The sequence below is a fragment of the Alexandromys fortis genome, unplaced genomic scaffold, assembly GCF_014885135.2.
Source record: "Alexandromys fortis isolate MF-2015 unplaced genomic scaffold, M_Fortis_MF-2015_v1.1 scaffold_94, whole genome shotgun sequence".
In the NCBI taxonomy this organism is placed as follows: Eukaryota; Metazoa; Chordata; class Mammalia; order Rodentia; family Cricetidae; genus Alexandromys; species Alexandromys fortis.
Window position 1 is genome coordinate 6,984,041 of NW_026067979.1, and position 16,162 is coordinate 7,000,202.

A 16,162-nucleotide genomic window follows, 5' to 3' on the forward strand; every position below is an offset into this window, starting at 1 on the left:
TTTGCCTCCTTCAAGGCCTGCCCCTCTCTGGGCCTGTTTCTCTTTCTGGAGGACAGAAAGAAGGTCTGTGAGGAGTAAGAGCTGAGCTTCCACGGAGGGAAACTTTCTCGCACCTGAAGCCTCCAGGCCTGTTGGGATCTGCTGGCCTGAAGGGGATTTCCTGGGGCGGGCCCTGTTCCTAGCGTTGCTGACGGTGCCCTTGGATGGGTGCCCAGAGTGCTCAGAGCGGCGTTCCAGTGGGAAAAAGAGGCGGGCACACTCCCAGTACACACGCTGCTGGCCCTGCCTCCGGGTCCTGGGGTCTCCCCACCTTTATCCCTGAGGTAAGGAAATAGGGCATCTCGCCTGTTGAAGGAAGCAACACTGCCCCTTGGCCCAGGATCCTGATGTCTTTGCTGTGTGGCCCCAGGCAAGTCCCTGCCCATTTCTGGGCCTTGGTCCCGGTTTGTACAGTGAGGAAGGCAGAGATTTCCAAGTTCTTTTGGAACTCTGACACTTGAGATCTGGTTGGGGGCTGGGGGTCCTGGGAAAGGAGGTAGGATGGGGCTGGATTCCAGAGACTCGCCTCCCCCTATAGAATAGGAGGTATGGAGGCACAGGGTAGATGGTGCAGGGGAAAAGGTGCCCCAAGGCTTCAGGTGGCTCCAAGAGGGGGCCAGGCAAGCCCCAAGGCTTGGAAACATGTTTATTCTGAAGTGTCTGGTGTCACAGGGCTGTTTCTTTGGGGTTTGAAATGCCCCAGAAGTCAGCACTCTGCATGTGTGTTTGTTGAGTAGAACATGGGCTGTATTTATTCATCCTTTCGCCTCAGCCCTTAAAAATATAGACGGCTAATGTCTTCAGTATGTATGAAATATCCCATATGCTCGGAAACAAAAGGGGCTCTGTTATTAAAGTTTCATTTCCACACGCCCCCTCCCCTCCCTCCCGCCCGCCCCCTGACACCCTGCCCTCCTCCCATCCCGTTCAGCCTGCTAGAGACAGCAGAGAGGGAGGCAGGCGGGCAGGCGGTGGGCAGCGAGCTGCTGTGGACGGAGGCCGGGCACAGCCGGCTTCCTCTCCAGTGTGTGCAAAGTCCAGCTCCAGGTGAGGGGGTGATAGTGGGCAAGGGACCGTGGAGTTTTCCAGAGGAGAAAGGGCCCTGGGATGTCCAGTGGGGAGTGGGAGCTGAGATGGCCCTTCTCGTGGGCTCTTATGGAGCTGGGGCCCTGGCAGGGTCCCACTGTCTGGGACGGAAATGCCCGCTCTGCAGCTAACTGAAACCACATGTGCCTCCCATGCAGCGGGACAAGGACACTGCCTGGCCTGAGGCTTGGGACTGGGAGAGAAAAGATGTAGGCTGGTCTGCAGTGTGCTCCAGGGTAGGTGAAGGGCTAGGCAGGAAGGTGTGTGTGCGTGTGTGTGCACGTGCACGTATGTGTGTGTGCGTGCGCATGTGTGTGTGTGTATGTGTGCGCGCGCGTGTGTGCGCATGGGTGTATATGTATGTGTGTTGGGGCTATCAGAGTGCTAGAGATGTAAGGTTGTGTGTGTGTGTGTGTATGTGTGTGTGTGTGAGTGTGTATGTGTGTGTGTGTGTGTGATGTGCATGCATGAATGGGTGCGTGCCCTTCTCCAAGCTGAAGTGTGTCGACTCACAGGGCCCACACAGCCTCCCTCCTGGCCCAGTGGACTCTGGACTCAACCAGGCTCCATCCTGCCCACTGCTGTCTTTTATGCCTTTCCTGCAGCTACATTTCATCTTCTCTTACTTGTGGAACCTCGTCTCATTCCCCAGAGGAAACAGCAGAAGACAGGGAGGAAAATAGCAGCCCCCTTTCCCATCTGTTTCCTGTTCTTCATAGTGTTCCCTCACCTTTGGGAGCTTGGCATTGTCACCATAGCCCTGGAAAGTAAGGACACTACGCTTGAGTCAGGGGGCAGCTTGTCCCTGGCCACTGGGAGGACTGGGGTATTGGCTGCGCAGACTCAGGCAGGCAGCATTGGTTGGCAGGGGTGAGGACTTAGGCTCCAGGAAAGGTCCTCCCTTCTCCATTCTTTGGCCAGTGGGATCGTTTCTGAGGGCCAGGTAACCCGAGGCCAAGGCCATTTCTCCCTGAAGAATGAGCCTTGCAGGGAACTAGCTTTCTATTCTGGCGGTGGCCCTGCCAGGCCTTGCTGCACAGGGTCCTGCCCATCACCTGGCCTCATATTCTTGCCTACATTGACATGGTTGGGTCAGGGCGGTGCTTCCAAAGCCCAGCATGCCTACCACTGGCAGCTCATGTCACAGTGCCCTGTGCACTGCCGGTTTTCATCTTAACAAGAAGTGTGTGTTTGTCTTACTTATACTGGGAAGAATAAACAAGCAGCATCTCAAAACTGTGAGGAGATTTGCTCTTCTACAATGAATAGAAACTAGGACTAGGTAGAAAATCCTTTAAGTCCTGTCCTTTTGGGCAGTGCCTCCTTTTACGCTCATAGCATTGAAATTGCTCTCAGGAGTGTTGTTTCTTGGGCTGGGTATGTAACTCGGTTAATAGAGTGCTTGCCTACGTGTATAAAACCCTGGGTTTGAGCCTCATTACCGCAGAAACCAGGATTGGTGGTGTGTGCCTGTAATCCCAGTGGCCGGGAGGTGGAGGTCATCCTCCAATATATAGCATTTGAGGCCAGTATGGGATACATGAGACCCTGTCTTACACACACAAAGAGAATCTAATTCTAGCTGTTGAGAGCCAGATGTGATCTGCTGTGGAGACCATCCTTTGGTCCTGCAAATTAGTGGTACTACAGTTCCGTGAGTTCAGAGGAGAAAGCCCAGTTGCTACCTCGTGTGTGTGTGTGTGTGTGTGTGTGTGTGTGTGTGTGATGGGTGCTGTTTGAGAAAGCAAGGGCCAGCATGGGCTGAGGGGAAAGATCAGCTTATTCTTAATGTGGATTTGGTGTCCAAGGTCAAAGGCAGGGTCTTGCGAAAAAGAATGTCCCCTGAGTGGCATTTCAAGTGCTTCCTTTGGTCACAGCCTCCTTTGAATTGCTGAGAGAGCCGGGTGGAGGCTGTCCTAAGGCCACTGTGGCTCACGCCTTTCCTGCCATTCACTACTAGCTCCCAGCTACTTGGCTGTGATTTAGATGCTGGGCCAGGACTTATCCCAGGTAGGGAGTGCTGGGGGGACTTGCAGGGGTTTGGGGGGGCCTTAGCAGCATCTTAGTTACTTCTTCAGGCTGAGCTGGTCTAAGATGGCACCCGTGAGGACATGCCCCTCTTGCATGAGTTCACTGTGGTTGCTGTTGTAGCTTGGTCAGTGCTCATACACAGAGCTTCACTGGGCACTTACTTATCATCAGCTCTTGGGAAAGACTTATTCTGTTGTTGTGGTACAGCATCTTCTCTGACCATTCTTTCTTGTCTCAGCCCATACCAAGCAGAGGGCACCGGACTTTAGCAGTGGCGGAGAGCATCCTTGGTTAGGGAGGAATTCATGACCTCTTCTTGCGAACATGACAGGTGGAGGAAGGAGCTTAAGGCTGGGTTCCTTATACATTTACCACTAATATGTTGCGTGACCACGAACTCGCCCCTTATGTTCTCTTTCTCCTCTCTAACCCAAGGAATCCTTGTCTTTGGTTGGACTGAGCACTCCTGGAATGTTCTTGTTCCTCTAGAAGGATGCTTCCCCTGCAGAATGTGGATGGCTCCCTCAGGCAGGTTGGCCGACTGGAGCCATCCATCTTCTGATTGTCCAGGTTTCTTTGGTGCTGGTGGTAGCTTCTGAGGAAGCAACTGGCTAGGTGCAGGGGCATAGTTTCTGCCTGTGGAACTCAGCACATCTGACAGGCCTGCGGTGGCCTTGTGAAGCCTGCTGAGTCGTCACAGGCAATCCACAGCCAAGGCCACGCAGACCTGCCCTGGGCCGCTCCTGAGAGTCATGGGGATCAGCTTGACCGAGGCTCTGCTCAGCGGGCAGGATGTGAGCTGCAAGACCAGCTTTTCTCCAAAGAAATGTCCTCATTTAGAGAACAGACCTGCTTCTGTTACGGCGATCAGTGACAGAGGCGTAGGATTAGCGCTCCACTGAGCTCCTCGTCACAGCCATGCCTGGGCTCGCCACCTCCTCCGGTTTCCTTGAATCCTTTTTCTGGGATTGTTAGAAGCAGTTTATCTGTCGTGTTTCACTTAAGCTGTTAGTGACAATGTCCACTTCAGGCAAGGGGAAACTGAGGGCTACAACTGGGCTAAGAAAAGGATCAAGCCAGGCAGCTGTGTGGGTCATTTCTGTAGCTCCTGCTGGGGTCGCTAGATCCTTGTGAGCATCCGGGCTCTACTTTCCTGATCTGTAAGATGGGTCACCAGAAACTGACACAGTAACCAGGACAGACTGATACGTACACACTCAGCGGACATGAAGGCCATAATAGTTCCATAACTCTGCTGACCTAAGGGAGGGGTGTCACCATCCTGTGACAGAGAAGACAAGACAAGGGGCCCTGAGGTCTAGGACCAGCAGACCCCAGACTGGGCTCTAGTCCTGACCTGTGTCTCTGTGACTTATAGCAGGCCATTGAACTCTGCTGGGTCTCATTCCCTCATATGAAGCAGATGCAGGAGCCTTCATGGTGTCTATTGGACTCCATCAGCTCAAGTTCCTGGCACACAGTAAGTACTCAGATGATGGAGGCCTGGCTTGTATCTCAGATGAAGCCCCTCCCACAGTCCTTTCCTGCTGCTTCAGGTTACGGTCCACATAGTCAGTTGGCTCACTAGCCAGCAGCTTCAGGTGCCTTGCCCCAGGGCTCATCTTAGACTTTGCCATGAACAATGCCAGACTAGGTCTTGGAAGGGCTCACTCCAGGATCATAGGATGGGTGCGGCCAGCGGTGGGGCAAAGACAGTGGGGTGGCTTCACACCTGAAGAATATTAAGTAGGACACACTTGGGGGAACGGAGACCTTGAGAGGGAAAGGACAGGAAAAAAGAAAGAACGGGGGGGGGGGACCTAGACCAAACTGCCCTTGAGCTCCCCTTAAAAACAGAAAAGGGTTAAGAGAACCAGAACACAGAGGGATGCATATTCAGGAGGAAGCCTGGAGTGCTAAGATGGGGTTGTTTAGTCTGGCCGAGCAGCCTCCTGGATCACTCCCAGGGTCTGCAGGCTGCACGAGCAAATGAACATACTGAGGTTCAAACATCAATGGGCATGCACCTCACACACGGAAACAAGCCTACAGCCACATATCAGCATACAGACACACAGACACACACAGCAGTGAAGCTCCAAGCCGGAGGGAGGTGCTGGGCTCAACCTGCTGCCTCTCTTCAGCCTCACTCTGCAATGTTATCAACTCTTGCCATGTATGGAGCCAGGCTCTAAACCCTCGTATGACCTCGCCCAGTCCTCACAGCACCCTGTGAGACAGGCACTCTCCTTAGCCCGGATTTGCACATGGAGAAATCCAGTCCCAGAGAGGCAAGCAGCTCCCTGGAGGTTGTAGTTGGTTTAGTAGCTATTCCAAAGCAGACCACCAGAGTGCAGAGCTTTAGCTGGTGTGTCTGAGTCACTAAGGTCCTACCATGACCCGGACATGGGGGCTCATCTCTGCACCTCCACCACGGTCAGGCCCAGGGCAGCAGCGATAGGAGTTGGCCCCTTTTCAGGCCTAGGCAAGGAGAACCTCGCTCATGTCAGACTGGAAGAAGCAGGCTGGGTCTCTGCGTGTGTCTAGCTCAGGCTTTGATGAAGAGCAGAAGCAGTGACAGACTGGACCAGCACCTGCCTGATCCTTGAGCATCTTCCATCACCCCCTTTTCCTTGGCTCACCCCATTCCTCTCTCCCCCACCCACCCAGCTACTACCTCAGCAAGCACGTTCCAAGCTTCCTGAATAACAGCTTTGGGCTGCTAGTTGTATTTCCCTTCTATTAATTTGCATCAGCCAGCATGTATGATGGCAGAGGAAGTCATTATCGTCTTTGAACAGGCTTAAGTGTTGGCTCTACCCTGCCTCCAAGAGTCCATACATGTGGTGTGTGTGTGTGTGCATGTGCGTGTGCATGTGTGTGTGCGTAAAACTAAAATATTTATAATCTGCCTATTGGGCTTAGAATGACAACTGCGCAGGTATGGAACGTAGAACATGGGGTATAGACAGGTGTGCAGTGAGGTCTCTGTGGACAGTGGTCAAGTGGCTGTTGAAAGAAAACATCACCACACTGATCTAATGTTTCTCTTTATTGATGTAGGTAGGATGTCTAGAATGGCGCAGCGTAGATTTTGCATGGGTCTGGGTCTGGTTTTCCACTTCTAAGAAATGATGGGACGGGCTCCCAGCAGGGAGGGTGGGCAGGATGAGAAAGGGGCCGTGTGTTCTTGTAGGTCTCGATGAGGGCTAGCTGCATAGGAGAGGTGAGCATGCCCAGAGAACAGAGATCAGTGGTGGCAGTGGCAATGGTTTGAGGTACCAGAAGAGAGGCCTCAGTCTGTAGGAAAAGGGTTCTGAAGCTTAAGAATGTTCTGGCAGCTGGGCGGTAGTGGTACACGCCTTTAATCCCAGCACTCGGGAGGCAGAGGCAGGTGGATCTCTGTGAGTTTGAGGCCAGCCTGGTCTACAAGAGCTAGTTCCAGGACAGGCTCCAAAGCTACAGAGAAACCTTAAAAAAAAAAAAAAACCAACAAACAAACAAACAAACAACAACAACAAAAAGGACTGACTTTGGAGGAAATACATCCTGACACCTTGGAGGTACCAGCTGTTGCTGGGTGCCTAGATGAAAGGGCATTTGGAAATCATAAAGATGGGTTGGAAAGATAGCTCAGTGGTTAAGAGCACTGGCTGCTCTTCCAGACGACTCGGGTTCAATTCCCAGCACTCATATGGCTCACAACCATCTATAATTTCAGTCCCAGTGATCGGATGTCCTCTTCTGGCCTCTAGCCTCTATGGGTACCAGGTATGAACTGTGGTTCACAGAAATACATGTGGGCTAAACACCCATACACATAAAAAAAGTCAGTACAATTTAAATATATAAGGACTCCAGAAATCACAGAGGTTAGCCTCCTCAGGGTCAACATTTGACCACTCAAATTAGTGTCCGCGTGACACTGCTGTTTTCGTGCTAGGCGCTAGAGATGAGGGGCCCTCAGGGGAAAGCTGGACAGGTCCTACCTGCTCTGGGTACTGCCTGTTGGTGCAGCCGCATCTTCAACCCTTCTCGCTCCTTTCAGGACATGGTTTCTTAACTGGAGGCACATGTACTTACCAGAGTTGAGGGAACTATTGGCGAGCACCTGGAGCAACCTTCTCATTTGGTGGAGGGGTAAACTGAGGCAAACGAGGACAAGTTGAAGCCAGTGGGCTGCCTACAATTATACCAGCCTGAATGCACCTCAGCTCTTCTGAAATCAGTGGGCTCAGAGGAAGTGGTGGGTCATAGTTCTAGCTCAAACGTGTCTCCAGCCCTAGGCTCCTGTATCCCCAGCCTGCCAGGTCAGTGATGGACTAAAAATGTCCCTACCAGAGAAGGCTTCCTGGAGGAGCCTGCATGTCCTTCACCACAACCCACGGCACTTCTGGCTTGAGATATGTTCGTGTGCACTTACTGAGGCCCTATAGATGGCATCCGGTTTTGTAGGTCAAGGGATTTGATGACCACTATAAAAGGAAGGAATGGCAGTCTCCTCCGACTTGCCCCCAACAGAGCATTTTCTTTTTTTTTTTTAAATATTGATTTATTTATTTATTACACATACAGTGTTCTGCTTGCATGTATACTTGCAGGCCAGAAGAGGGCACCAGACCTCATTACAGATGGTTGTGAGCCACCATGTGGTTGCTGGGAATTGAACTCAGGACCTTTGGAAGAGCAGGTAATGCTCTTAACCACTGAGCCATCTCTCCAGCCCCATGCATTTTCTGTTTCCTGAAATTGCTTGGCATGTTTTTTTTTTTTTCATTGTTTCCCTCTTTGCCCTCCTGACCTTGCTCTCAAACCCAGGAGAGTCCTTGCTTGACTCCTAGTCCTTAGAGCAAGCTTGGTACACTGTGTGTGTTCAGGAGCTGCTTGTCAGAGCTGGGGATGGTGGCTGTCTTAGTTAGGGTTTCTAATACTGATAAGAGACTCCTCCATGGCCACAGCAACTCTTATAAAGGAAAACATTTAATTGGGGGCTGGCTTACTGTTTCAGAGGTTTAGTCCATTATCCTCATGGCGGGCAGCATGGCAGTGTGCAGACAGACATGGTGCTGGAGAGGTAGCTGAGAGTTCTGTACCCAGATCTGAAGGCAGCAGGAAGAGAGAGTGAAGAAAGTCACACAGGGCCTGGCTTGAGCATCTGAAACCTCAAAGTCCACCCCCAGTGACACACTTCCTCCAACAAGGCCACACCCACTCCAGCATGGCAACACTTCCTAATAGTGCCACTCCCTATGAGCCTATGGGGGCCATTGTCACTCAAATCACCATAGTGACACACACCTGCAGTCCCAGTACACTGAACACAGAGGCAGGAAGATCATTACAAGGCAGCCTGGTCTACAAAGTCAGTTCTTGACCAGCCAGGGCTATATAGAAAGACTTCCAAAACAAAATGAGAGAAGGGGCGGGAGGGGGGACTAGGTGGTGGCTCATGCTTGTAATCATAGCATTAAAGAGTCTGAGGCAGCTAGATTAATGTTAGGCTAGCCTGGGCTTCATAGTGATTTGAAGGCTAGCCATGGCAACTGGCTATGCAATGAGCCCTTGTCAGAGAGAGAGAGAGAGAGAGAGAGAGAGAAAGAGAAAGAGAGAGGAGAGAGAGAGAGAGAGAGAGAGAGAGAGAGAGAGAGAGAGAGAGAAAGAGAGAGAGAGAGAGAGAGAACAATTTCAGTGAGAAAAACTGACATGGCTCAGGGAGAGCACTACTAACCAGAACCCTTCCTGAACCAGGCCCTCCCTGTATCTGGCTTGGTACAGAGTGCCCCTCCTATATCACCTCATTTCAGCCCCACCACAGTGCCCACGAGGCCCTCTATTTGGCCCCATTTTACAGGTTGTCAAATTGAGGCTGAGAGACTCAGCAGCTTTTCCTGTCCCGTGTCATCTCCCACCCTGTCTGACGCTCAAACTCCTGCCTCACACTCTTGACTCCTGCTGTCTTCACTGTGTCCTCCCGCAGTGTCCAGGGCCCGCGTCTGTCCAGTCGGGCTGACTGAAAACTGGGGAAGGGAAAGGATGCTCGCACGCTGTCAGACCTTTTCCCGAGGACTCCCTCATCTGCCGTTCTTTATACCCCATCTGGAGAGGCCTGCTAAGGAGCTTCCCAGACCCCTTGGCTCCCTACCACTGGGGGGAGTCGGCTTATTTACTGAGGCATATGATATCCAAAAAGCCACTTAGTCCAGAGCTCAACTTTCCCAGCTTGGCTACTCTTCTCTGGGAAATTTCTCTGTACAGGACTTGCTCCAACCCCCACCATGGCTTTGAGAAGCACATACAATTCCCCCAATCCCACCCCAGACAGAGTTTTTCTCTGTAGCTCAGACTATCCTAGAACTCACTCTGTAGCCCAGGCTGACCTTGAACTCACAGAGATCCACCCGCCTCTGCCTCCTAAGTACTGGGATTAAAGGTGTGCACCCCACCTGGCTAAGTGTGTGCTATTCTTTTCCCAGGCTGTTGTGTTTCTCTTTTACTTATAGTCAGGGTCTCCCTAGCACAAGCTGCCTGGAATCCACTAGGTTGCCCAAGCAGGCCTCCAACGCTCAGTCCTCCTGACTCCGCCTTTTAAGCACTGAGATTCCAAGTACACACTGTCAGGAAACTGGCTAATATTATCGTAGCTGGCAGATGAGGAAGTTGAGGGACAGATCCATAATTTGCCCAGTCTCTTGAGCTGGCAAAATGCTGGAACGCAGACTGTAGTCTCAAGTTCAGAGGCGTGGTGTGGAGGCCATGACTTTCCAGACTCAGGCTAGGGTTGATCAGAGAAGCACATGGCTAATTTTAAAATGTCTGTCTGCAGTCATACCGAAAGGGGATGGAGAAAACCAACACCAAACTTCACTGGTGGACGAAAGAGGCCAGTGCAATTAATTCTAATATCTTACTTACAAACCAGGTGGAGTTATTTTTTCTGAGACAAGTCTCAATTCTTTTTCCATTCCTTCCTTCCTTTCTTTGTTTTTTTCTTTTGGTATCATCTTGGGAATGGTCTGTATTCTTTGCCGAAGGTTGTGTCACTTGGAGGGCCACATTACAGCTGCTCAGAAGCATATGTGACTAGTGGTAGCCAACTTGGTTAGCACGACCTCGCAAGGACTTACTGTGGTCTCACTGGGTCACAGGAAGAAACCCATAAACGTTCAGAGTGATAGTTTTTACCATTAGCTGTTGTTTGTCCAGGAAGAGGCCGGGATGGGGCCTCAAGCCTGTGGCATAAGCTGCGCCCTGATGTCTTTATTTCCAGTCTCCTGAGCCTGAAGCGTGATGTCTCCCAGGGGGAGCCTCCTTTGTGAACCTTTGGCCCTTAGGTTAGGCAGTGGCAGGTTGGAGAGGAGGAGGGGCTGGCTGAGAACCCTCCATCTCCCTGACCGGCCAGCTGGGTACCACATGAGGAGAGGCCTCCCGAGGGTTGATGAGCCTGGGGCCCATCTGCTCAGGATGTTGTAAGTGGCTGGGCTGCAAATGAATAGGCGAAGGAAATTCTGCCTCCCAGGTCCTGTGTGCTTTCAGCTGCGAGGGTTGTAGGCCAACAAATAAAACCCATTATCCTTCACACACACTTTTCATGAAACCCCATGAATTATTAAGTGCAACAGGGATAGGGGTCCGCACTGCTCCCTGTCCGCTATTGTCTGGGAACAGCGAAATGAGCGCCTGCGAAGGGTAGTCTTCCCGAACTGTCCGCACACAGGAAGGACTGGGAAAGATAAAAACTTTCAGATGCTCCATTTCTACTCATTGGTGCGTATGTTATCCGTCAGGGCTTCGGCTGGGGGTCTGGAATGTGTGAAGCATTCTCAGGTGGTTCTAATGTATGGGCAAGCTTGGGAAGCAGGTACTTCCTCTTGGAGGCCTGCGCTCAAGGCATGTGCCCAGGCAGCTCTCGCGGGGGGGGGGGGGGGGGGGGGGGGGGGGGGGGTATGGCGCAGGTGTGGTTTCAGGGAAAGAAGAGACTCACCACGATTGAGGAACTGTGGGGTAGCGGGATTCACTGGCTGTGGCTTTAACCAGTTCTGGGGAGGTCAGTGCTGAACAGGGGGCTCTGTACGGGGAAAGACCTTGGTTTGTGGCATCTTCTCATTTCCATGGTATCACCGCTCCCACAGTCCGTTTCAAGCTATCGACTCTTCTCTGTAGGGGTGCAGAGGGGGCAAGAGATGTGCACGTATCTGGCTGGGGAGATGGGTTGGTGGGTAAGAGTGCTTGCTACGTAAACCTGAAGGTGTGTGGCTGTGCTAGTGACCCCAGTGCTGTGGGCACGGGGACAAGAGGATCGCTGGGGTTTGTTGGCCATCAGCCAAGTGCCCGGTTCAATGAGAGACCTTGTCTCAAAGGAAGAAAATGGAGAGTGGTCAGGAGGACACCTGATGTCCTCCTCTGGCCTCTGCTAGGGCACCCTCCCCATACTCCACATGCGCATGCTCACAGACACACTCAGATAAAACAAAAGAGAGGTGTGCATTTGGCTATCAAGTATATATGCCTGGATTTCCCCCATGCTGACAAAAACTCTGGGTGAAGAGGGGAGCCCGTGAGTGGGAGGGAAATGGATAGAAATGCTCTGGATTTTCAGATTCTTTTACAACCTGAAATCATAACACACCATTTTTGTTCAGGCTGGACTTGTCTTACTGAGTCCCTGTAGATGGAGGCTGCTGGTTCATTCTGGCCTCCCAGACCCGAAATAATCACCCAGAAACCCAGAAAATGTATTAATTAAAACACTGCTTGGCCAATCACTTAGGCATATTGCTAGCTAGCTTTTTTTTTTTTTTTTTTTTTTTTGGTTTTTTTTGTCAGGGTTTCTCTGTAGCTTTTGGTTCCTGTCCTGGAACTAGCTCTTGTAGACCAGGTTGGTCTCTAACTCACAGAGATCTGCCTGCCTCTGCCTCCCGAGTGCTGGGATTAAAGACAGGTGCCACCACTGCCTGACTAGCTAGCTCTTATATCGTAAATTAACCCATTTCTAATTAACCCATTATTTTGTATTTTACCACAAGGCTCGTGGCCTACCAGTAAGGTTCTGGCTGGTAGCTCACATTTTTCTCCTTTGTCAGCTACATGGCGTCTCCTTGAATCTGCCTTCTTTCTCCCAGCATTCAGTTTAGTTTTCCCACCTAGCTCTATTCTGCCCTGTAATAGGCCCAAGCAGCTTTATTCATTAACCAATAAAAGTAACACACACAGAAAGACTTCTCACACCAAGTCCCCAAAGCAGAGCGAGGATGGTCAGAAAGAACAGCTTTAGGGCCAAGTTCTTGGAGCTCTGGTCTACTCTGGGCCCTCCATGACCACACAAACTTGAGGAAGTTCCTTCCCTTCTCAGTCCTCATCTTTTCTTGTGGCCAGGAGGGGACTTGTGGCTTCCCAGGCTGGTCTGATCCGGCAGCACTAACCCTATATTTATAGCCCTGACTTCAGTCTCTCCAGTTTCGTCAGAGCTGCTTCCTTGGCCCATGAACTTGTCAACCCAGCATGGCAGAAATAGGTGTGACGTGCAGGGGGCTTAACTGATTTGGTGCAGCCTGGATTTGCAAGTCCATTTAGAACAGACTTGACATCCAGGGCCCTGAGTGCCAGGTGCCAGAGGCAATCCAGAGCTGGAAACGGGCTTTGAGGCTCAAGCGTAGGGGTCACCGAGGACCAGAATGGAGGGCTGTGGTTAAGCCAGGACCAGAATGAAGACTTTTTGTGCTGAATGGTACATTCCTCCCCTCTGGGAGTCCTCTGAGGACCCTGGGGACTTCTTCATGTCCCAGGGACCTGTCAGGTCCCAGCATAGTCATCCGCCTTCTCTTGGACCATGGACTTGAGCTTTCTTCATTTAACTGGGAAGAAAGATTAGCAGGTACCGGGATGAGTACTCAGTGCTGGCTCTGGTTCTTATTACACACTCAGGCATCCTCTCACAAACCAATAATTACAGTGGCCAGAGCTGCACCTTAGAGAGCTCGTTCACAGGTTACCTGATTTAATCCATCCAAGGACTATCCAGAATTGCTGCCATCATTGCCAGGCTCATTGCACGGCGTCTGTTTTTCCAGGAAGAGGAGGAGGAGGCATCCTATCAATTTCATAACCTTGAAACATTGTGTTCTCAAATGAAATAATATATGAAACCAAAGGTTTAGGTACAGGTTGCAAAAATTACGGTAGTCATAGTCATTGGGGGGGGATGAATAGGTTCTAAAACAGTGAGTCGCTGAGTCATCAGAACAATAGCACCTCCCAGGGCTTCTGCCATTTAGTGTTGATTTTTATGCTTTTTTTAAAATAATTGCATATGAAAATCTAACACCATTGTGAACTTGAAATACACATGCCACCCAAAACCCAGAATAGCATCTGTGGAGGTTTCTCTCTGGTTGCTCTATCTCGACTTCTACACAGCACACCCTGGCTCTCTTTCCTGCTTAATTATGTGTCCATCCCGTTTCACACCATCTGATTGGCTCGTTTATTTATTTATTTATTTATTATCTGTCCACCCCAACCAACAACATGTGAGCTCCACGTGGGTAGGGTTTCTCTCCCTCTTGTTCACCGTGTGCCACCAGAGCTTAAAATAGCAGGCGTTCGTGAATGCGTGTTGAGTGAAAGAACAGAGAAATGAATGACTGAGCCTCTGCTCTGCCAAGAAGGCGTGGGGGTGGGGGGAGGGATCCAGGGGGGCAATGAGACACATCCGGGGTCATTTGCAATCTTGAGGCTTGGCTAGCACTCACCTCCCTGAGGACCCTCGGTTCTCACTGCCCTCTCATGCCTGGGATTTCCTGATGCTTCTGGGCCTCTCCTAGCCTTGAGCCATGCCCGCTCAGCCCAGGCTCCTTCTCCCCGAGGAACAGGTGGGGTTGGAAGGAAGGAAAGGAATATCAAGGAAGAGGGAAAGGCCCTCGCAGGTTGGGTCTCTTGACACTGCTGATGGGCAGAGATGGAGGAGGCCAGAAGCCTTTCTTCAGGGCCTAGGAGGAGGGTTGGGAAATGGGCAGTCATCTTCCAATGCCACAAAGGCAATGGGACAGGAGAAGTTCAAGGAAGGGGTCCATGCGGTGTCACCCCACTGCTTCTGCTCTACCAACCATGCTACCTAATACCTTTTTCTCAGCGGGAGAAATTGAGGCCCAGGGAAAGGAAAGTAATTTCTCCAAGAATGCAGAGCAACGTCAAGTGCCCCAGTCTGGAGGTTGCCAACACATGGGATTCTTGCTTTATGTCCCTTCCTTGGTGCCCATCCTTGCCCCAGGAGGGAGAGAGAGGTAGACAGGGCATTTTCTTAGCTCAGATGCTTCAGGATAGCACGGGCCCTCTGCTTAGTGGAAGGAAGACCACAGCTCTAAACAGGCCAGACAGTGCCCTTTTATCCACTCTGAATCTGAGGGTACTGCCAGATAGGAGTGGGGTGGGCAGATTCTGAGTAAACCCCTTTTCCAGGGATACCCCGTTTTTAGCATCAGCTACACCTATAGTTAATTCTTGGTTACCCCACATTCGTATGTTAAGGGACAGCGAGTGTGCTAGGTGATGTGGCAGGCACTGGAGGAAATCTCCCACCCTGTCCTTGTCCTTTTCTTTCACCCATGAATTCATTCAGGAGCTATTTACACTGCTAGGGGAGTGCAGCCTTGTGGATGAGCCGTGATGTCTCGAGTGAGACTCTGGGGATCAGAACCTGATTGAGTCACTTGCTGGCTGTGTGAACTTGGCACGTCATGGAGGCTCAACTTCCTTATCTATGGAACGGGGTTAATAATAGCACCCCCTTCTCCTGAAGAGGGTCAGATGAGGGAGGTGTCTGGAAGAGAACCTGACACAGACACTACACAGTTGTCATCTCTCTCACCCGTATTGTTTTTATGTACCTGGCACTGGGCCATGAGCTGGGAAACTGCTCCAAAACATTTCCGTTCCAGGGACCCCTGAGTGCCAGCCCTGGTCCAGTTTCTGGCCTTCCACTCCAACCTTGCCGCCCTTGACCCCGTTCCACAAAACTGACCAGGAGCGGTCCTACAGGGTTGCATCTACAGAAAGGGTCCTGGCAACTGAAGCCTATTATAATCTGGTCCTCTCTCTTCCAGCCTCCCCTGCCTATACCCTTCCCAACATGCTCAGTCTTGCCCTATCCAAACCCACATGGGTTTCCAGGTCTCTCTCTCTCCAGTGGTCTTGCCTTGCCTTCATGGGGCCTTGATGGATCATCTCCCTTAGGAAGCCAAGAAAAATGGATCATATCCTACTCAGTATAGAGGCGGGAATAGACTGTAGGGGAGGATGGGGTCAGGTAGGGAGAAGGACCTTTTGGGGGATGAGGGTCTTATTTTCCTAGGCTACTAATTCCTTCTCAGCCTAATTTTGTCCTCTACCGTCAGGATCAGACCCTGTGGTCCAGGAATGCCTAGAATCTCAGCACTCGGATAGGGGTAAGGGAGAGGCAGAAGGCTATGAGTTGGAGACTAACCAGGGCTACATAGTGAGACTCTGCCAAAAAGGAAATATAGGTTGGGTCTGGCTGGAGAGATGGCTCAGTGGTTGAGATCGTTTGTTACTTTTGCAGAGGATCCGGGTTCAGTTCTCGGCACCCACATGATGGGTCACAGCCATCCATAACTCCTGTTGTGAGGACCTGACACCTTCTTCTGTCTTCTGTGGGCACCAGGCATGCACGTGGTGCATATATANAAAAGGGACTATTTCAGGAGTGTTTGTTTCAAATGTGGAAATGGGATGATTTTAAGGGGTAGTAGAGGATAAAAACAACTCATACAGATAAAATAAAAAAAATTAAAAAGATTTGTAAAAAAGAAAAAAGGGGCCAAAGATGTGGCTCAGTTGGTAGAGTGCTTGCCTACCATGTGCAAGGCCTTTGGAGAAACCCCTAGCACCACATAAACTGGGTTTGGTGGCACACAGCTGGGAGGTAGAGACAGGAGAATCATGAGATCAAGGTTATCCTTGGCTGCATAACCAGCTTGAGGCCTGTGTGGGC

At 51.1% G+C, this 16,162-nt stretch overlaps 1 protein-coding gene across 3 annotated transcripts in view; it reads left to right on the forward strand.

The window, feature by feature from the left end:
* Positions 1 to 241: 241 nt before the first annotated feature.
* Positions 242 to 16,162, forward strand: part of Synpo (synaptopodin) — a 54,746-nt gene continuing 38,825 nt past the window's right edge. The window contains exon 1 of one of the 3 annotated variants that reach the window (XM_050157815.1): positions 242 to 323. The gene's annotated coding sequence lies outside the window, so the exon portion shown is untranslated. Of the gene's footprint in view, positions 414 to 969; positions 1,087 to 16,162 lie in introns of those variants that run through there. The other 2 variants (XM_050157813.1, XM_050157814.1) reach the window with 2 other exon arrangements.